General features: G+C 39.5%; 1 protein-coding gene across 4 annotated transcripts in view; it reads right to left on the bottom strand.

Annotated features, from left to right (window-relative positions):
• MYO16 (myosin XVI) overlaps positions 1–22,954 on the bottom strand; it is a 702,722-nt gene that overhangs the window by 553,814 nt on the left and 125,954 nt on the right. The gene's annotated exons all lie outside the window — the stretch shown is intronic.

Here is a 22,954-nt window from a genome sequence, read left to right as displayed (position 1 = left end):
TTTCCAAAGGTGATATACAAATTCCCAACAAGCATATAAAGAGATGCTCAACATCATTGATCATCAGAGAAATGCAAGTCAAAACCACAACAAGTTATGACCTCATATCTGAGAGAATAGCTACTATCAAAGAAACAGAAAATACAAAGTTTTGGTGAGGATGTAGAGAAATTGTAACACTTGTTCACTGTTGGGATTGTAAAGTGGTGCAGCCACTATGAAAAACAGTTTGAAGTATTCTCAAAAACTGAAAAATTGAACTATCGTATGATCTGAAAATGCTGCTGCTGGGTATACATCAAAATAATTGAAAGCAGGGTGTTGGAGAGATATTTGTATATCCATGTTCATAAGAGCACTATTCAAAATTGCCAAGAAGTGGAAGCAGATGTCCAGAGATGAACAGATAAACAAAACAGGTATCCATGTATAATGGAATATTATTCAGCCTACAGAGGAAGAGGTCCTTGTACATGTCACAACATGGATGGATATTGAAGACACTTTTCAAGTGAAATAAACTGATCACTGAAAGATAAATACTGTAGGATTCCACTTACAGGTTTCTAAAGAGGTCAAACTCAGAAGCAGAAAGTAGAATGATGGTTGCCAGGGACTGAGGGAAAATGAGAGTTGACGTTGAATGGGTACAGAGCTTCAGAATGGCAAGATGAAATGTTCAGGAAATCTGTTTCATAACAATGAGAGTATTCTTAACATTCCTGAACTGTACACTTAAAAACGGTTACAATGGTACATTTTATGTTATGTGTTTTTACCACTATAGGAACATGAAAGAAAGTGATAAGACACAAGGAGCTACATTATGGGGCTTTAAAAACATATATACATAGCTGAAGTATTTCACAAATAATGTAATCACAAACTTATTGTTTACCCTATTTCATAAAAGTGTTTGCTAGGAATCCTGAGAGCCTAAAAGATAGTTGTTCAGGAATTAGCATGCTTACATGCAGGTACTGTAGACACACACACACATTCATACACACACACACACACACACATTGGTATCTGTTCTCCTAACAACTCCTCTAGCAGAAGTTTTATTCTCAGAATCCATTGTTATAACACTCTTCCAAAGACTTTTTTTTTTTTTTTACTGCATATACAATGAAAATGAAACAAAGGAATAATAAGGATTCTCAAAGACAAGAGTATAATCAATTTCAACCTACTCCCCCAGAGTCTTAAAAAAAAAAAAAAACCCTCCTTAAGCACTGAACTGTTTAAATGTTGGATTTTACCATCCGTGTAATCAAGCTTCAGGTCTATATGCCTCTTTATAGAGCAAAAAGTAATTGAAACAAATTACATTTCGGCAAGATATAGATGCTATGCCCTAAAATATTTGAGGATTTAGGTCTACACATAATCATGCATTTAAACATTTATCTGAAAGACAGAGAAATAAATGTAAATAATGTAAATTCTTCTCAAAAAAGTCAACAATATTTTTCATTTCACTAGCTTACAGCTGTCTCTTAATTCTTTAAATTATGTATCAAGAGGCCATTTCTTGTGTTTCCATCCAATTATTTGGGCATGTTTATCTAGTGAGAGAATATAATAAGTATTTTCTCTTTAAAATGGAAATAACACAAATACACATGACATACAAATTACTGTATAATGTAAGGTATATTTACTTTTTGCACATCCATCTATGCTTTCTGACACTTAATATTTCCCTTACCATATTTCTTAAATAACAAATGATTTGATTATGATAAAAACCTTTCGGTGGATATAGATTTGCAGTCATAATTCTTGCTAGGGTTCATTTCAAGGTAATAATAAAACTGAAGGTTCTCCCCCTGACGTGATGTTTCTGCTTCATTATCCCAGTAGACCCAGATGTCCAGTCAAACCTATGGCTGACGGAGTGTACTATGCCATGCAGGTTGTGCCACAGACAGCTCCAAAGTCATATCCAAGTGCTAAGGCCCCAGCGCAAAACAATGCTGCCTGGCACCCACCGGCCAGGTTCCCTGCAGAGACCAGCCAGCTACATCCAGGCTCTGGAGAGCCTGCTGATTTGAAGCCCTGCCCTGGGAACCAACTGCATGGTGTCAAATCTTCACTCAATCATTTATTGGTTGTGTGACTTTAGACAGATTCCTTTTGCTCTCTGGGTCTCATGTCTACCTCACAGGGACGATCCAATGATAAAATGCATGTGAAGCATCAGCCAAGGGTCTGGCATATCCCTTCATAGCTATTGACTTATCAGATGACAATTTCTCTAGAAAATCTGGTGCCTTTAAGATCAGAACTGCTTCCTATGGCTGTTTCCAGATGTCTTCGGATGACGCGTCATATGCTGGACACCAGAACCTGTCTTTTCCTAAATGCCCCTGCCATTCTAAACACCATGCTTCCACTACTGAGTGTCTTCAAGATTTAAGAGCTCAAATTGTTGCTCTATTTCTTCCAAGACAGGATGATGCTTTGGAATTAAGACCGTCTCAGACAAGCTTGGATTCCTGGCTCAAACAGGCTATATCCCAAAAGAGAAGTTCTCTTTGGTTTTATACTCAGTAAAATAAATTTAGATGCACTACCCCAAATATACATTTTTGAACCCTCAAATGTTGAACAATCTTCTGCTCTGAATCCAAATCTACATATTGCATCTTTAATCAACATCTTCAATTCCGGTTGGAAGAGATTCAGCTCACTGTTCCTGCCAGAAAGGTATTTAATAGACAAATTCTCTGGTGCTCAGACTGTCTCAGACAGGATTCCCTCCTATGGAAACAGAAGCCCTTCCTGGCTCCATTCAGGCAGCTTCCTGGATGCCTTTAGTCTGAGTCTGAAGCAACATTGCAAAATGAACATTACACATTTCAGATACAAGACTAACGAGCATATGCTTTATATTAATAATTTCTCTTAAATTCCTTTGCCTTTAATTTAAAAGTATATGTATGTCTGCAACTTAAATTTCATGATTGCAAGTAAAACTGAAAAAAATTCATGATTTTCCTGCGTCTTGACAATAATTTTATTTAAAATATTATTTTGATATAAAATATTTGCTATTTAGTTTTTTGATATAAAACATTTTCAGTACTAAAAGGCCTGAGACAAAACTAAAGTTCACAATTAATATTAAATTTTGGATTTATGATGCCTGTTTTATTTTCCTTTTCATTGTAAATACATTTGGGAAAAATAAGATGCTAAAATCTCTATTGTCATTTTTAGATTTTACATATATTTTGTAGTTTTTAATGATTTTCATTGTCCCTTTTATTAATTTCTAAGACACATTCAGATGAAAGAAATTCTGTAAGGTCAATTTAAAGATCAATGCGAGAACACAGAAATCAATTCACAGATAAGTTTCTCCGTGTCTAACATAAGAACCCTCCTCATCACAAGTCTTAATTATTGCATTAAACACCCTTGGCTTTATTCTCTCACCACTTCACTCTACTAGGTAGACTTCAGAAACATGTTTGTTGTTATACTAATTCAGAATAATGGTATAGAAAAAATGGTATAGAAATAGTCAATGGTCTACCTTGCTTATTGAAGGTTAATACTAATTTGTATTCCAAATACAGTCAGCTTTTTCCATATATCTTCCATCCTTATTCCTATTTTCCTGTTACTCTATTATACATATTCTGCCATTTTCATTAACTATCTCGAGTGGTCCATTATTTTTCCTGGGAGCATCCTTCCCCTGGAGAATCACCTCATATCTGTCACTCCATGTGGTCCTGAAAGTTATTAGAAACGTTGTCCAAGTCAACTGCCCACAGGACTGGAAATCTGAACTGGGCTGAACCCACCGTAATGGCCCTGACACTGACAATCAATGACTGATTCCAGTGTAGGACATGGCCCTAGTGCAGCAATTCAGGATCTTTCCTTTGAGTTTGATAAATAGACACAGGAATATTTTTTAATGCCCTCTCTGTTGTTTTAATATCAGTCCACAAGGATATAGCCATTTGCTGTCAAGGTGAATCTCTTCTGAGACAGAAAAAGAGAAGAGAAAGAGATGGAGAGAAAAAGAGAGAGAGAGAGAATTAGAATGGAAAATACCAGTCAAATCCCCTGACCCTGATCCAGCAATACATGAAGCCACTGGCATTCGGATTTTCTGAGATAAGGGCCATTTTCCAAATATAAAAACCAATACATTCCTTTTTGTATTTAAACCATTATGAGTTGACTTCTGTCGGTGGCAACCAAGTGACTCATGTAATATAAAAATCCATAATGATCTATTTCTCTGTGCCAAAGGACATACGCCTTTGGCATAACTAGTTCTGTCCTCTTTTGAATATATAGCTTATTTCCACAAGTAGAACAAGAGTTTATATTTTGTATTATATAGAATACTTATTCTATATTACTTATTTTTAAATAATACATTTTCTGATATCAGAAAGCTTCATATTTTGTGTTCGATATGTGCTGTGCTTATAATGAGAACAACAATTCCCTTCAGTCAGTCGATCCTTCATAAACAAAGAATTCATTGAATGTCTTCTGTGCACTTGGTTATGAACTAAGACATAAAAAGGCAGAAGATGAAATCCCTGGTCATGAAGACATAACCGTAGGGTTGAGCGTGCACACATGTAAGAAAGAGATGAGAGGCAATGAAATCAGTATTCAGTGCTTCTCTTCCTGGGATATGGAGGCACCACTGACCAAGCCCAGGGAATGTTAAAGCCGGAGAAGGACCAGAGAGCGTATTCCTGGAGCATGAAAGTTAAGTTTAACCATCCTTGTCCCATTATGGCCCATTGAGCCCAATTCTTGCACTGTACTCTTTTTAACATCTGAAGGTGTCTGAAAAGTTGACGTAAAGCAGTTGGCTCACCACATAATTATGCTCTTATGATGAAAGGGAGACTTTAATCAGTATTCTTGTTTTCCTGCTGCCCTATAGATCATAAACTTCATGAATACAGAGGCCATCTCCATTTTGATTACAGTTGCATTTGCAGAGCATATCAAGGGTCCTGTCATGTTAAAGGTCATTCATTCATTCATTTGCTAATGTATTCAGTCATTCAAATCTATTACTCAGAATTTGCTATATGCAAAGCTTTGTATTTAGGCATTTGATGGTTACAAGTTTAATCAGTTACTTTGCATTGATATCGTTTACCAACTAGGATAAAGAAGATAGTCACCGAAATATACCTATATCTAAAAAAGAGGAATGGACAAAGTGCTAAGTTAACTCACGTATAAAGAGAATTTAGTACTTAGAGATTCTGTGCCTTTTGATCTGAAATTTGATCACAGCTAAAAATTTTAAATTCAAAGATGAGAAAAAAATTCTCAATTTTAAGTTGAGAAGAAAATGGAAGAAAGGCAGAAGTTACAGAATAATTTCAAGCACTTATCAGTTTGGCAGAAGCAAAGATACATAAGGGTGAAAAGTTGAAAATAAAGCTAAAACAAGAATTGGAATCTCCACATTTCTGAGAGAGTAAAAATAGTTTCATCATTTTTGGTTCTGCCACAGGGAGCCATTAAAGATTTGCAAACAGCATTACAAAAAAATAGCGGAGTCCATCAAAAATCTGGAGGCTTCCAGAGCAGCTGACAGAGAGACACAGTGGGGAGCATCTTCAGGAAGCATATGTACTAATTGGGTGAAAGTTAGGAGAGTCTGAGTTAGAACAAAAAAAAAATGCAATGCCATGGTGAATGACAATGATTATGAAGAGAAAGAACCTTTGAGAGATGGTGAATTGCCCTGCTGGGTGACAAGGGAGAAAGTGGAGTCAGAAAGTAGAGAAATAAAGGTCTCTGAACTTTCAAACTGCAGTGACTAAAATAAAGGTAAAACCATCAATTACAAGGGAAAATGCCATGGATTTAGAAGGGAGGCAAATATATGTATGCATATGACTGTGATACAAATGTATCAATGATCAATTCATATGTATCAGAATACATATTTATAGTGTTTGCTGACAATGCTTCTAGTAGAAAATGTCAATCAAGCAACTGGAATATTTTACAGATATTAGCTGCATACAATTTCTTTAAACTAGCTGTAAGTTTACATACACAAGCAGAAATCTCATCCTATTATATATTTTAAAGCTGTAAAAATGAGAAAATATTGCAATATGTGATTTTCAAAGGGGTGCATTTAATTATTTCCAAATAATGACAAAATTACCAATATTGTCTCTTTTTGACAGATTATACTAGTCTTAGAATACTTTCATAACACAATGGCCTAAATATATGTATATCTAAAGGAGAGGAGAAGAGAAAGTGCTTAGTTCACTCAGATGGAAGGAGAATTTAGTGCTTGAAGAAGTTAGAGTTCATGGCTTTTGATCTGAAATTTAATAAAGACTAACATTTTGAAATTCAAAGATGTATGCTTAATGCCAATTTACAAATTCTACACAATGACATAAATTGCTTAATCATGAGTTGAAGAGAGACATGAGGAATTTCCTTAATGCATAACAGATTTTTTCCATAACTTTTACTACCCTTCAATACAACAATTTCATAGCTGATTTTGAATCAAGAATCAACTAAAATATTTTTCCAAATATATTAATAAAATGGGGTTATGTGATTCATCTGTGTGCCTCCAAAATCTTTGGTCACGTGTTAAAAATTAATTGAATAACACAGAAAGAAAAGCATGCTAAAAACTACATGATGGATGATATAATCCACATACATTAAGAAAATTTTAAAAAGGGAAAGAAAGAAAATCAAAGCAACAAACAGAAAGAGCCCTCCTCTTTCTTACTTTCCCTTCACGGGAGCTACCATCTTCTCCTCATGCAGACATACGATCACAAACTAAGGAACTAGGGAAAATGTGGTGTCCCAGGGGACAGGGGTCACCTACAGTCAGCCTGAACCTTGGGCAGAGCTGAGGCAGGGCTGGGAGTAAGTGCATGGCCTTGTAAGCACTTCTAAGAGGGTTTCCTGCCTGGCTCTTGGGTCCCCACCTTCCCGCACTCTGGGGCAGGGCTACTTATGCTCTGTTCAGTCTGAGCTGGGAAACTTGGAGGTACTGATTCCACTTCCTCTGTGGATCCAGCATCAACTCTTTGGCACAGGGAAAGGTGGCGGATGCACAGGGTAGATGTGGAGGATAAAATGGGTGAGATGGGCAGTGTTGGGCGGTACTGCTACTTGAGGCCATAGGCATTCCTTTTAGACACTCAGAGCCTCCTCCTGATCTATCACCCTCCATGTAATTCCAGCCAACATTGATCCAACATCTTCTGCAACTCAGTGTGTTTCCTCAGCAAAGTCACAGCTGGTAAGGACAAAACCACTGGAGATCTTTTCCTCAGAATCCTTGTAGGTGAACGAAACCATACTCCTTATTTTGTGGGAGGTGGAAGGAGGTTGGTGGAAAGAGACCGGGGACGCAGAGTAGGCAAGTTCGAGTTCTATGAATGTTAGGAATCACATTGAGAGCCTTTTTAAAGCTACAGGAGACAGTGTACATACCAAACTTACAAGGTATAGGGGTCATTTTCAACACTGCAAACTATCATAGATGCTGGAAAATCAAGAAAAGAACTGCTGAAACATGACTTCATTAAAGAATATTTATGACAGTCTTTTTTTTTGTTTTTTGTTTTTTTTTTGAGACAGAGTCTCGCTCTGTCGCCCAGGCTGGATGCAGTGGCTGGATCTCAGCTCACTGCAAGCTCCACCTCCCGGGTTCCCGCCATTCTCCTGCCTCAGCCTCCCGAGTAGCTGGGACTACAGGTGCCCGCCACCACGCCCGGCTAGTTTTTTGTATTTTTTTAGTAGAGACGGGGTTTCACTGTGTTAGCCAGGTTGGTCTCGATCTCCTGACCTCGTGATCCGCTCGTCTCGGCCTCCCAAAGTATGACAGTCTTTTATGTGCACTGATTACAATTGATGACTCAATTTTGTTTACCAAATACTATTGTAAGTAGCGTGAAAATGTGTCAGATCTTATCAATGTAAGTTTGGTTTTAACTCCAAACCAGCTTTATTGTATGATCAGTCTTGACCTGACAGCCCAGACCTAGCTTAGATCTGGTCCAAAGTAAACCCGCACCACGAGGGAGGAAGACTCAGGAGACCTGTCATGGCCACTGTCTCTTCTCTTGTCCCCACTCCTGATGTCTCTGCTACTGTTTCCTGGCGGTACAGGGACAAGGTACAGAACTGCTAGAAACCAGCACAAAACACCACTCTGGAACTTCTAAATTTTCAGAAAACCAGTAAAGAATGCTGCTGGTATTATTCTACTTATACTCTTGGAATAAAATTGCCACTATTAACTTCATCAAACATTATTAACCAAACATCCTAAAAATATTTTCAGACTATACTCCAGACTATATTTTTAAATCAGTGTCTTTTGGCGTGTTCATGGGTGTGAGGGTTGAACACAGGATTTGTCTTTCTATGGCCTTCATTGACACTACCGAAAACCAATTATTTAAATATACTTCTGAAATGTCATTTAAGCTTGAATCAACATGAAGATAAGGGTAATGTTAGATAAGAAAAAAAAAGGTGTTAAATGCTATGCATTTTAGAGACTGTTAATTAAAAATTTGGAGCTTGAGTTCATTAAGAATTTCTTCTTTACAAAGCAGTTTGAAATGTAAACAGACTATGGGTCTTCCATTAAAAAATGCCACTGCTACTAATTATTTAAAGAGCAAAGTTTTCCCATTGTGTTAACAGAGTTAAAGAGGATTAAGGTTTATTATTTCAGCTCATGGGTTGCAGTCATTTAAACAGATGGTAGGCAGATAGATAGATAGATAGATAGATAGATAGATAGATAGATAGATAGAAAGATAGATAGACAGACAGATAGATGGTAGAATAAATGCTCCAACCATTTGAGACTAGGTATCTGAAAAGGGGATGGAGTGGTGGGAGTGCAAGAACCCTAGAAATTAGAAGCTGGAAGACATCACAAGTGACACAGTGGGAGCATCCCTGGACTGACACTGCTAGACCAACCACACAGCCATGGAAACCAGAAGCCTATTATGTAAGCAGAATGAGCTCAGGAATTTCTTCCAGTCTCAGAGCTGAGGATCCAAAACTCAAGAGCCAGGTAAAGAAAGAGGAACCCCAGGCTGGACCCAGGAAACTGGGCCCAGGACATAATGGATGCAATGGAAGGAGAAAGTCCAGAAATATTCTGTGATGAACTTGCCCAGCTGAGATTTTTTGAAAGCAGAATGGTTTATCTAATATTTCCCATCTCATGGCTTAATAATTAAATCACAAAGGTTTGACTACAGCATTTTTATGATTTCTGCCAGTGAAATCCTCCATGGCAGGCCAGGAATTCCAGTGTGTCGAAATACAAGGGAAATCCCAGTCCTAAGTATTTAAGTGTTTACCTGAGGCAAATAAAACCATGCACCCATGCAAAACAAACAAACTTGTCTTTGAATATTTATAAATGCTCTACTCATAATAGCCCCAAACTGAAAACAAATAAATGCCAACAAACTAGTGAATGGGGTGCACACACTGTGATATATCCATAAAAGAGAATCCTACTCAACAATAAAAAGGAATAAACCTGCGATATATGCATCAACATGGATGATTGCCAGATGCATCACGCTACAGAATGAAAGCCAGTCTCTTTAAACAACTAAACACCATACCCAGCCATTGCACCCTTGAACATGTACTAAAGGAAATGAAGACTTATGTCCACACACGAACCAGTACAGGATTCTTCATAGTAACTTTACTTGTAACAGACAAAAGCTACAATCAACCAGAGTGTCTTTCAATAGGTGAAGAGTTCAACAAGCCATGGTACACCCACACCACTAAATACCACTCAGCAATTAAAAGGAAGAAGCATTGGTAGACGACAACTTGGCTGGATTTCAAGGGCATGATGTTGAATTTAAAAAGCCAGTCTCAGAAGATCACATATTGTACAGCATCATTTACATGACATTCTGGAAAAGGCAAAGCTATAAAAACAGAAATCAGATCTGTGATTGACAGAGGCTAGTGATTATGGAAGGAGATGGACTATAAAGGACACAAGGGAACTCTTTGGAGTGAGAAAACTATTCTGCACCTTCGTGGTGGGTCACTTACTTGGTGGTTTTCATTTGTCAAAATTTGTTGAACTATATACCTAAAAATAAGTTCTGTATGTAAATTATACCTCCATAAACCTGACTAAACAAAATAGACCAAAACAATAATGGAATATAGTTACATTTGGAACCAGACTTGCAGAAAGTTAAAAGGCAAAGCATTGAAATAAATCTACAAAATACTGAGGGGATTCAGTTATGTGCTGTCATAATGAACATTTTTAATAAGAGAAAATTTGGGGGTACGATTAGTAAATAAAACTAATTATTTTTTAAATGATGGAAAAGAAGTCTTGTAAACAGATGCCAGCCTCTGTCACTTGCTATAAATCAGAGGAGTCAGATAAAAGAAACACCCAAAGGCCGGGCATGGTGGCTCACACCTGTAATCCCAGCACTTTGGGAAGCCTAGGCAGGCAGATCATCTGAGGTCATGAGTTTGAGACCAGCCTGCCCAACATGGTGAAACCCTGTCTCTACTAAAAATACAAAAATTAGCTGGGCATGATGGCGCATGCCTGTAATCTCAGCTACTCGGGAGGCTGAGGCATGAGAATCTCTTGAACCAAGGTCACGCCACTCCCCTCCAGTCTGGGTGACAGAGCAAGACATCGTCTCCAAAAATAAATAAACAGAAAACACCCAAAGTTACCAAGGTGTCTGGTTATAGTGGGGAATAGCATAGTAACTCCATTCCTGCCCCAGTCTCTCAATCTGCATGGTACATCACACATTTGCAAGAGCTTTCACATGTTGTCACTAGACTGCAGACAGGGGTTCAGGCAAAAAATACGTCCTTTCACATCCACAGTCTCATGCCACAGGCAGTGCCTGTAGCTGCAATGTATCCTGCAGTGGCTCAGTTAGAGCTGACTGCATAGTTGGGTCACTGTATAATGAATAAAGGAAAGAATAAAGGGAGGGAGAAGTTATTAAGAAATGGATTGACTTTCACAGTTACCTAGGAAATGAATTGGGATGGTATCATCGGCTTCATTTTTCAAATAAGGAAATCAAGTATCAAGACCTAGAAGAGTAAAGTGATGATAAAAATTGGAAAGTAGCCAAGAGACTCTAGGATTGTCCCCGTGGTCCCTTAAGTAGCAGTGGAGTCTCCCCAAATGATTGTGGAGGGATGTGCTGCCTCCCTGCCCAACCTGCACAGCTACCTTTGTTATCACAGCTCACACTGGCCAAGTACGCCAGGCCATGATTTACTGAATTTCATTTCAACTGATTTTGTGGGTACATCACAGGTGATGTGCTTTATGTATCACTGTGAGATAAAGGGAAATTAAAACTTGTTTAGGATTCCCTAAGAATGGGAAAGGTGAAGCAAAGTGCTGCCCTGCATAAATTCAGCTCATGAGTGCTGTGTGGAAGGGGTTCAAATTCAACTCGGTCCTCCAAAGATAAACCTAATAGGTAAAGTTGTTCGGAGCAGAGAATAATGAACTAGACATGTAGAAACAATTTAACTTTCGAATGGCATTTTCTCCAATAATACTTTGCAGCAATGACTTTAATATAGTTAGGGGCAGCAGGAGGAATGTCTTTGATTAATCTCATATTTGTTGCTGGCCCACTTCAATGACTCTCTTCCTCTTTTTCTACTAACAACTTGAACGAAGGAGAATGGCCAATTGATTTCCACAAAACCATTAGTTAATTTGTGCCTGTCTTTCCTGTCACTTCTCATTTCTAGATAATCAATAACTCAAGTCTCTTTCATGTTTCCTCATTCAGAAGACCCTGAAGCTGTTTGCCTTTAGTTATCCTTCTCTCAACCCCTTTCTATTAGCAAAAGACTGTGTTAAGGTGAAATAGCCGAAACAGTAGTTAGAATGCACCACTGATTCACACAAGGTTGTCTCAAATTTCCGTTTGCATGCTTATCTTGTTTTAAAGTATTGAGTAGCATCCAATAAACTTTTGCAACCACGACTATATGTGAAGATGACATATTGACTGAAATTTCAACAGTGACCTCTTGAGCATTTTCTGAATGCACAAGTGAATTTAAAACTCCAGTTTAAGAATTACTTAAATGGACTCCACAATATGGAGCTTTCTCCTTAGAAAGCAAAGCATCATTGAATGTGGTTTGGAACAGGTTTTCATAGTACTGCCAAGAAGGTTTATTTTAACAGAACAACCACTCTTAAACCATGATGTTGTATGTTCTATTCTAGCATTAATTTATGAAAATTAGTGAAAAACAAAGTTTCCTTTATGTCAAACCTCAACCAAACCTGTCTTCTTGTTCTTACGGTTGTTGTTACCATTACTCCAGTTTCTCAAATCATTGTAGCATGCCAAAAGTTTTAAAAACAAAACCCAGACCCAACACGTGGCCTTTGATGATTTTCTGTTCACTCTCTGTAAATATAGAACAAATTCTGGAGGGCTTTGGACCACAGGCAGAGGCTGAGTGTGAAACGATAGATGGGTTTCACTTTCTGAAGATGAGGAAGAAAATGCACATATCAATACGTGTGACCTACTTTTGATACAGAAAATTTAAAACTGCTCATGTGTTTCCTCTCTCAAAAAAACAAAGCATTTTGGAGCGGCACAACCTCCTCCACCAACTGCCCTGTGTGCATTTTTCCTTTTAGTAGCCAAAGCTTCTGTGTGTTCTGTACTCTTCATTCCCTTCCAATTGCAGCTCAAGTCATTGCAGGTAGAACTCCATGCTCCTCTCTCCTGGCCTTGCTCTGTGTCCATATCACTAATGGCCTCCTCATCGGTTACTCCAGAGGATGCTGCTCCAGCCTGCACTGTGATCTTCTCACTTTAGGCCAGGCTGCTTAGCAGACCCTGCCTCTTGAAGCAGTGTTACCTGAGCTGTTGACTGAAGACACCTTAATTCCTTTGCGAACCACTCATCCTTTATCTGCCCTTTTAAAATTTCTGACCTGAGCCATCTGTTTCCTTGTCACCTATTTCCTCTCCTCCTGTGGCTTAAATGAAACCAGTAAGCTAACAACTCCCAGGACTATTTCAAATAGACATCTCTCACCTGAGCTGCAGGTATGTGTCTATGGCTACACACTGGACAGCTCCTCTTGGATATCGTGGGAGTCGGCATGTCCAAGCCTGTCCTTCCCATCTGAAGCTTAGTAACACCGTACACATAGCTGTTCACATGCAAACCTAAGCGCCTTGAATATTCCACATATTGTATACTCCACAATGCCTAAATTGTCCCAAGGCCTCAAGGTCCTGGAACTGAAGTATTTTTCAAATTCATCCAGTTTTCTCCATGCTCAGGTCAATCACCAACACAAATTCTTCACCCATGTGGGTCATCCTAAGAGCTACCCACCTGGCCTCCCAGACTGCACCACTGCTCCCTCCCATTTGTTCTCTACAGTCGATCTTTCTAACACAAATCTTTACTTTCCACTTTTAGGAATTCCTAAGAATTCCATCTTAGTGGATGCCAGTTGCTTTCAGAAAAACTCCTTACAAAATTCTAAACCTGACCTCTGGCTCCTATGTCATTCAGGGTCGAGACATTCAGGTTTAGGAAGGAAGAGCATAGATTCAGTCTGGACAGTGCAGGTTTGAGGTGCTGATAGGATACAGGGGTCTGCTTGGGTTTGAATAGTGCAAATCAGGAGATCCCAATGAAGGACACAGTCCGATAGATTTTCCTGGAACCCAGCCACAAAGATGGTAGAGATGAAATAATTACCCTACATAGGGTATGTATGTTTTTAAAAGAGCAAAGCAACACACAGAATTTTTCACTAATCAAGATAATAAATTCTGTTAATTCCACTTTATAAATACCTCTCTAGTCAGACCATGCCTTCCTATCCGCATCTCCACCCTCCTGATTTAAGCTGTCACCTGGGCTATTTCAAGGCTTCTACCATTTTCAGTCTCTCCTTTAATCCATACTCTACAGTACCATCAGAATGACAGATCTAAAATGCAAAACTGATCACATCCCTCACTCTTGAAAATCATTCAAGGAACTCCCTCCCTGGCATAATGAGTAACACAAAAACGCATCAGATTTGCCCAACTACTGCACATTGTTCTTCTTTCTCCATCTCTTTGCTTTGAATGCACCATGAGGTCACAACACAGTGCTCTGTGCAGGACTTCTTCCCTCCCTGGCTTCCTCATCCATTGATCTTCAGTAAATGCCTCCTCATCCTGAAATGCCTTCTGCCCACTCTGAGGAGCTTGCCCTGGCTCCGCGCACACCTTCCTCATGGCACAACTGGGTGCCTTTCCCTGTCTTGTCTCATAATACTTACAGGTGGAAATTGAAAATTCATTATTCATTTTCAATTTTTCCTCTAGATGGTGAATTTCTTGTAGAAAAAAATGCTATTTATACATATAAACTGAGTGCGTAGCAAAATGTCTGGCGTGAGTGAATGATTAAAAAACTTAAAACATGGGCGTAGGTGGGGAAAGTGAGAGGGGCAGAAATAAGTCAGTGTTACAAGGACAATTATTTTTAGAAAAGCAAGCAGCGAGATGTTAAGAAGTTAGAGATGGTCACTGAGTGAAAATGTGCAAATAATTTGAGATAAATCGGAACCAAAAAGACACTCTGATGTTTCAGTAGAGTAACAGTGTGGGAGATAAAATGCCATGTTTGAATGGAAAGGTATTTGAGGAGCATGAGCAATGCATTTTTTAAAAAGTTTGGAAGTAAAGGTACGTAGAGACCTGGGATATTAGCTTGAGTAAGTAACTCTGAAATAAAAAGTAGTATTGACCTGTTAGTTTGGGAAGAATTAACAAAAAGTGAAACAAAAACCGTGACTTTTGACAGCCTAGATTCTCTGGTTTAACGATGTGGAACGTGCTCATTCCCGCCTCAGGGTCTTCGCACTTGCTGTTCCCTCTGTGTGGCACACTTTTCCCACAGGTCTTCACGTTGCTGACTCACTCACTCCATTCAGTAACTTAGAGACCACTTCTTGAGAGTGATTTTCTCTTAACAACCTATTTAAAATTACCCCTCACATCCACTCTGCTTCCAGGTCACTCATTAGTTCATTAAACACCTTTATTTTTCTCACGTTAGTTGCTGCCACCAAAAGCTGTTATCAACATCTCTTTACTTACCTACTCTGTTTTACATACGTATGGTGATTTCAAGAGTAGGAATGTTAGCTTGCTTGTTCATCTTTGTATCTTTATTTTTAATTAACTAATTAATCAATCTGTTTATTTTTGAGACAGAGTCTTACTGTGTCACCCAGGCTGGAGTGCAATGGTGTGATCTCAGCTCACTGCCACCTTCACCTCCTGGGTTCAAGTGATTCTCCTGCCTCAGCTTCCCAAGTGGCTAGGATTACAGGCATACGCCACCACCCCCAACTAATTTTTGTAGTTTTGGTAGAGATGGGATTTTGCTATTTTGGTCAGGCTGGTTTCAAACTCCTGGCCTCAAGTGATGTGCCCACCTCAGCCTCCCAAAGTGCTGAGATTACAAGTGTGAGCCACTGTGCCTGGCCATCTTTGTATCTTTAGCCATTAGACTAGTCCTTGAAAAGGACCAGGAGTTAAATAATATTTGTTGAAGTCATGAATAAATAAATACATGAATTAAAGACTGAATAAATGAATAAAATAAAAGGAAACTAAAACTGACTTAATCTATCCAGCTCAGTTAAGTTACTGTGGCATGTTTATGTCTTTAATGTGATACTGCGTCTGGGCCAACTGTTGAAAGCAGAAGGAATCCTCTCCCATTCACCAAACCACCTAAAAGGAAGGGTATCCAAGTAGAACAACAGATGCCAAGTAAGGACGTTAGTGTGAAACCCTCCAGATACAATGGCAAGCCTTAAATAATGCAACTTCAACACGGAGCAAAACACAAAGATATATCATCAGGTCATCAGTGCAAAAGCAGCCCATGATGTTCTTGAAAGTCTATATAAAAGTCAAATGTATAAAGGCTGAACAAGAGGCATATACTATAAGTTTATCATTTTATATATCATACATGTGTATATATGCATACGTACATAGAGATGGGGGCATAAAATAGATCTGGATATGGACACAGATACGGATATCTGAGGTTCAAGATTTCCCTTAGCAGCATATTTAATGATTTCTATCTTTCTCTTAATTGCATTATGTTTATACATCCTAGACTTAACACTAGTATGAGGACATCATTTATTTGAACAGTATTTATAAAATAGTGTGGGTAAAAGTAATATAAGATTCCTATAATTAGAGATACAGTGTCACAAAGATCAGTCTCAGTTTGGAATCATCACGCTATGTATTGAAACTAATTTATTTAGGAGAATATAGGTCCTATAAATCTCTAGATCTTATTATAATACATTTTTAAATTTGAAACGCTGGGTGCATTTGTAAAACAACAACAACAACAACAACAAAAACTTGGGGCTGGGCACAGTGACTCACGCCTGTAATCCCAGCACTTTGGGAGGCCGAGGCAGGCAGATAAAGGGGTGAAGAGATCGAGACCCTCCTGGCCAACAGGGTGAAACCCCGTCTCTACTAAAAATACAAAAATTAGCCAGATGTGGTGGTATGCCCCTGTAGTCCCAGCTACTTGGGAGGCTGAGGCAGGAGAATTGCTTGAAGCTGGGAGGTGGAGGTTGCAGTGAGCTGAGACTGTGCCACTGAATTCCAGCCTGGCGACAGAGCAAGACACACACACATACACACACACACACACACGCACACACACACAAAAAAAATTGGGAAATATTTTTTCATTTAAGACTAGTTGAAATTATTTTAATATTTTAATATTGGACAGAAAAGTAAATATTTGAGAATATCTAAGAATGTCATGAACACTAATCAGGAGAGATTTACTTTATCATATCTCAAAAGCTATCAAAAGTGAAGATAATGAACACAGTATAACCTTAAACTAAATCGATGGATCAGTGTAACAAAACATAAACCAGAAATGGATGCAAATATACTTAGAAATTTAGAATGCGATAAAAGCAAATTTCAATTCAGTAGGTATTGTGCATGCAGAAATGAAAGGGGGGAAAGAAGTAACTCTTATCTTAAATCACACATACACCTTAATTCCACATGAATTAAAATGTAAAATACAAAAATAAAAGTTTAGATTAAGACGTAGAAAACTAATTTAGCTTTAGAATAAATAGGCTACGCAAAGCAACACATGAAACCAAAATCCACAAAACAGAGACATATTTTTCTATACAATTAGTAAAAAATTAGATGCCATCAAACACCCAAAACAAAAGCAAAAGTCAAAAATAGGAAAACTGGCTGGGCACAGTGGCTCACGCCTGTAATCCCACCAGTTTGGGAGGCCGAGGCGGGCGGATTACCTGAGGTCAGAAGTTCGAGACCAGCCTGACCAACATGGTGAAAACCCATCTCTACTAAAAATAAAAAATTAGCCGGGTATGGTGGTACATGCCGGTGGTCCCAGCTACTTGGGAGGCTGAGGCAGGATAATCACTTGAACCAGGGAGGCAGACATTGCCGTGAGCCAAGATCGCACCACTGCACTCCAGCCTGGGTGACAGAGTGAGACTCCCCCAAAGAAAAAAAGAAAAAAAATAGGAAAACCATCTTCACCACATTCATATCAACAGAAACATTAATATTTCCTTACAAAAAGGTTTACATGAAATAGATAAGTAAAAGGATTAAAAACCCAATGTAAATAATGAAAACGGATATGAAGAAATTGGACTAGATAAAGTGGGGGAACACCCTTAACTATTTATTACATAAAATGGAGAGCCTCACAGGAAACCATATTTCGACGATGGAGTTGACATCGTTTTGTGAGGATGCCATGTTTCCGGGTTGGCTGAGGAGCAGGGATGCACGTTCTTTGCTTGCTGGTTGTGGTAATCTGAAGTGCTACTCCACACTGGAAAGAAATCTAGCAGTTTCTACAAAACCTTAAACTACACCTACCACTTGATTCAGTGTTACCGCTCTTGTGAATCAATATTCCTAGAAGCCAAAATACTTAAACAGAATGTCTTAATGCCTGTCAAAAAAGAACAGTTTAATAAATACATGGTTTAATAAGTGCTATAGACTATTACCATACTTAGCTATCAAGAAACAATACCTAGATATATAATTTGCCAGAAAAGATGTCCATGTTGTTAAGGGACAGAAGGGAGGGCTGCCTAAGGGGACATCTGGGTTAAAGGTTCATATGTGGGAAAATACAGATGATGCTTAAAGCCATGAGAATGGATGAGGTTGTCAAAAGAAAGTGTTAAGGCCATGCCGAAGAAGAAGAGAAAGCCAGCAACTGGGGTGGAGGAAAGCTGCCAGTGAATTAAGAGAAAACCCCCAAGAGCTGCAAAAGAAGAGGTGGTAATCACACCAGAAATTAACAAACATGAGGCAGGTCTAGTGTCCACTGGATTTTGCCACACAAAGCTGGTTTAAGTAAAGTGGATTCCGTTGAGTGGTGAAGGAAAGCAGCGGGATGCCGTCATGGAAGAGGAGACAAAAAGATGAGGGTCAGAGGCCACGTGCATGGGCAATCGTTTCAAGGTATGACCTGCAAACAAGGAAATGAGGTGGTGACCAGAGCGAAGAGAGAATAAGGGGGGACGTTTCCTTATTGGAAGATGGATGCATTGGCCACATATTCACTCTGATGGAAGTTGATGCAGGAGAGAAAGGGGAGAGCTGAAGGGGAATGCAAGCTTGGAGGAGGCAGAAGGAGAATCCCAAGCACACTGGCCTTGGACACACAGGAGGAAATTCAGGAATGCAGATGAGAAGTGGGCAAAGAGGAATTCATGCGCAGACACCTTGCAGACTTAATGGTGGGAGGGTAGGTTTGTAACTCCTCAGCCTGGGAGATTAGAGTTAGAAGAAAGGGTCTCCAGGCATGAGCAGTCGTGCCTACCATAGAAACATGACGAGGGTACAGGAGAGTGTCGTCTACCTGGGAGAGACATTTGGTCATGCTGTTAAATGAAATCAGTCTGCTTTTGCTCTGATGTCCTCCTCCAAGCGTCATCCAGCTGCTCTGGGGCAAGGACAGACATGCTGGAGAGGGGGGTTCCACCTCGGGTAGGTATTCATCACTTGAGTGGAACAGAGGGAGGTGAGGGCAAGGAGTGAAGTGGCTTCAGCAATGGACCACGGGGGCTAGACCAGGCAGAGAGCAGGATATGGGAGAGTGAGGAGATGGAGGGAGCGTCAGTGAATTGCAGAACCACTGCAGTGAAAGTTCTTGAACAGTGTGTGCGATAGCTAGAAAAGCGGGGAAAGCATTTTACTGGAGGTGGTGTTCATGAGCATGAGTGCCTTGAGGAGAAAACTGGGTTTTAACCTTGGTATCATAAAACATGTTCAGTATGTGTGATCATTAATACTGAGTTGTTAACTTGGTTGAAGGATGCAAAGTATTGTTCCTGGGTGTGTCTGCAAGGGTGATGCCAAAGGAGATTAACATTTGAGTCAGTGGACTGGGAGAGGCAGATCCTTCAATCTGGGTGGGCATCTAAACAGCTGCCAGTGCAGCTGGGATAAAAGCAGGCAGAGGAACATGGAAGAACCAGGCTGGCTGAGTCTTCCAGCCTACATCTTTCTGTCATGCTGGATGCTTCCTGCCTTTGACCATTGGACTCCAAGTTCTTCCGCTTTTGGACTCTTGGACCTTTGACCACAGACTAAAGGCTGCACTGTTGGCTTTCCTACTTTTGATATTTTGGGACTCCGACTGGCTTCCTTGGTCCTCAGCTTGCAGACAGTCTATTGTGGGACCTCACCTTGTGATTGTGTGAGTTAATTCTCCTTAATAAACTCCCTTTTATATATGCATCTATCTTACTAGTTCTGACCCTCAAGAGAGCCCTAATACAACATATAAAGTAACAGGTTTTCTGGTACAATTCATTCTTAGTTGTTGTAAATGAATTAGTAGCTCTGGAGAATATTCATTTTAAATAACTTTAACCTTGCTCCTGCTGCAAACAATGCTGCCCCAAACCTGTATGCTTAGAGAAGAGCTGAATCAGTAGAGAAATAGGCCAAGTGTAGTTATTTCAATGCTTCACCCCCAGAGGCACGTGAAGGGAACTTCACAGGTAAACCTCAAGCCTCCACTTCAGTTCATTAAGAGTAAAACAAAAATAGTTTCAAGTCTCACATGGCCTTAAAGTTCTGTGAGCCCATTACTCCCTCGAGTTCCAATTCTCATTCCTGCTTGCTCCTCATCTGCGGCCTGGTCACGTTCACGTGTTACCTCTCAGCAGGCACAGGGCTCTGAGACTGGCTCTCACTGCAGATCCGTCTAAAGCTACTTCTCAGCTACCAAGATACATAAAACGCCTGCACATTTTGCTGTGGTGTTCCTACACTTTCCTGCTACATCCTGCTTCCACAGTAAATTTTTACACTCTAGTTTTTAACCCTTCTCTAAAATAGAGTAATTTTTATTTTTACAAAGTAACAGGTAATATTATAAACTGGAGATAACAACTGTTAGATTAAGTTTCCACCTTGAAGTGTATAATATTTTTCACCTTAGATGATGAGTATTTTCCCAGGTGACCAGAAGTTCCTTGCGAGCATTAGTTATCGGTCACCCAGCATCCCACCCGCAGGTTTCTGATTCGCTAGGAGCACATGGGATGCTAAGGTTGCACATTTCAGAAGATCCTGCTCCTGCCCTGGAATTCATCCAGTTCCTGCATGGCTGCCTGGCTTGGAAGTGAACATGCTATGGTGAAAAATCCGGCTCAGAATGAAAGACAGAGATATGGCAGAAATGCAGGACCGGCGAAGAAGGAATGGAGGGTGACAAAGGCCAAGGAACCTCACCAGCAGATCAGCCCAATATGGGAGACGACAATTTGGGAAAATCGTATGCATCAGGAACAACCATTAAACCATGAATTATGACCCTTCTCAATAAATCCTTAGGATACCATGAAGGCACTTTTTTTTTGGGGGGGGGGTGCAGGTGGAGTTTCGCTCTTGTCGCCCAGGCTGGAGTGCAATGGCACGATCTTAGATCACTGTAACCTCCACCTCCCGGGGTCAAGCAATTCTCCTACCTCAACCTCCCGAGTAGCTGGGATTACAGGCTCCCACCACCACACCCAGCAAAATTTTGTATTTTTAGTAGAGACAGGATTTCACTATGTTGGCCAGGCTGGTTTCAAACTCCTGACTTCAGGTGATCCACCCGCTTTGGCCTCCCAAAGTACTGGGATTACAGGCGTGAGCCATCATGCCTGGCCTTCTTCTATATTTTTTTCATCCTTCTAAGATACAGCTCAAGATGTGTTCTTTTCATAAAACACCCTTCACTAGTTCAGCACAGAATGCAGTAAAATTTCTGAACTCCTTAACACATCGCACCATTTCTCTAGTAAAGTAAGCATTTCATAATATTCATGCTTCCTTTCCATTTTATAGACTGTCACACTCAAAGCTTAGAAAGCACTCAGATCTTTAGTAAGTAGTTGCTAATTACTTTCAGAAATGCACCAGGAATGTTTAAATTCATTGATTTTAGATTTCATCTCTTATACTAGCATGCTAAGAGAAATATCTCACAGGCTCCCGTTGACATCATCAGTTTTCTGAAATGCCTATAATTTTCTGAAATTCTGCAATCAAATAATTCAACTAAAACAGAACATAAGGCAAGAAGGGGCAGCCTCATATTGTGTTTGGTGACCAGCTGCTCCCTGTATCTCTCATGTCCATGTCACTGTCCCTTTGTGCTTCCGCCCGTGCTCCATGGCTGCCCTCCACCAGGTGTGCTCACTGTGCCTAATGAGCCCCCAGTTTCCTTGTAGGAACGATGCAGTTTTCCCTCTGCAGAGGCACAGAAAGGAAAATAATGACATTCTGCTAGTGCAGTAAAACATGAGAGGCAATACAAAAACCAGTCAGAGTATTGCCCTATGTCTATTTCTCCAAGAAAATAACCCCAAGATGTAACAGATTAAAACAGAAGACTATTCCCAATATTCTTAAATATGCTGCATGCCTCTAATTCTTATTAGTTAAAGAGCTAATCTACAAACTTACAAGATGACCAGTGAATGCTTTTGGGAATTAAAATTGTTCTGCAACATGAAAGCATGACATTCTTGGCAATGCTTAAGAGTACGGCATTTTTATTTCCATTAATCATAGTTTTAATTCCTATATACATTCTCTACCAAAAATAAGAGAAAGGTAAATATTTTCACCTTCTCAATCATCATTTTTCAGTGTCCTTTAGTGCAAAGCTCAAGATTCCTTCAACACACGTGTTCCCTTAATATGCCACTTCAGTTTAACATTGTGATGTCCTTTGGCAGCAAAACCTTCAGCCTAAAAGAAAACCATTTTCTACAGATGTCATCTGTCACTTTAAGATCATGATATATATGTACAGAAGTTTTCAGAAGTGCCGCAGGGGACAAAAATGTATATCCAGCAAGCCATTTTTGGATCAATATGTCTTCCTCTTCATTATTACCATCCAGAGTTGGTTTAGATGAAGGTATTCTCTAGCTCAGAAAATTCTGCCAAAATTTCAGACACTAAAGAAACCTTTGATAAGCCCATCAGAGAAGCTGGTGACAAACTAGATTTCACCACATGAACATCAGTGGAGAGCATTTGGTACAGAGTCCCCGGAGTCCCTAAGCACTGCAAGGTGAATGATACAAGGACAAAAGTTTACAGTCAAGGATAACCCTAAAGATCACGCCTACAAAAAGCATTGAATAGAGGCTTAAGCAGTAAAACTTGAGACTAAAATACTAGCTAAATGACCTCAGCCATATATGATAAACTTAGTTTTTATGTACTTTATTAACATGTGCCAATGAGCAAAAATA

This window comes from Chlorocebus sabaeus, chromosome 3 (assembly GCF_047675955.1).
Source record: "Chlorocebus sabaeus isolate Y175 chromosome 3, mChlSab1.0.hap1, whole genome shotgun sequence".
Classification (NCBI taxonomy): domain Eukaryota; kingdom Metazoa; phylum Chordata; class Mammalia; order Primates; family Cercopithecidae; genus Chlorocebus; species Chlorocebus sabaeus.
Note: the sequence above shows the minus strand (reverse complement) of the source record. Positions and strands in the feature narration are given on the sequence as shown.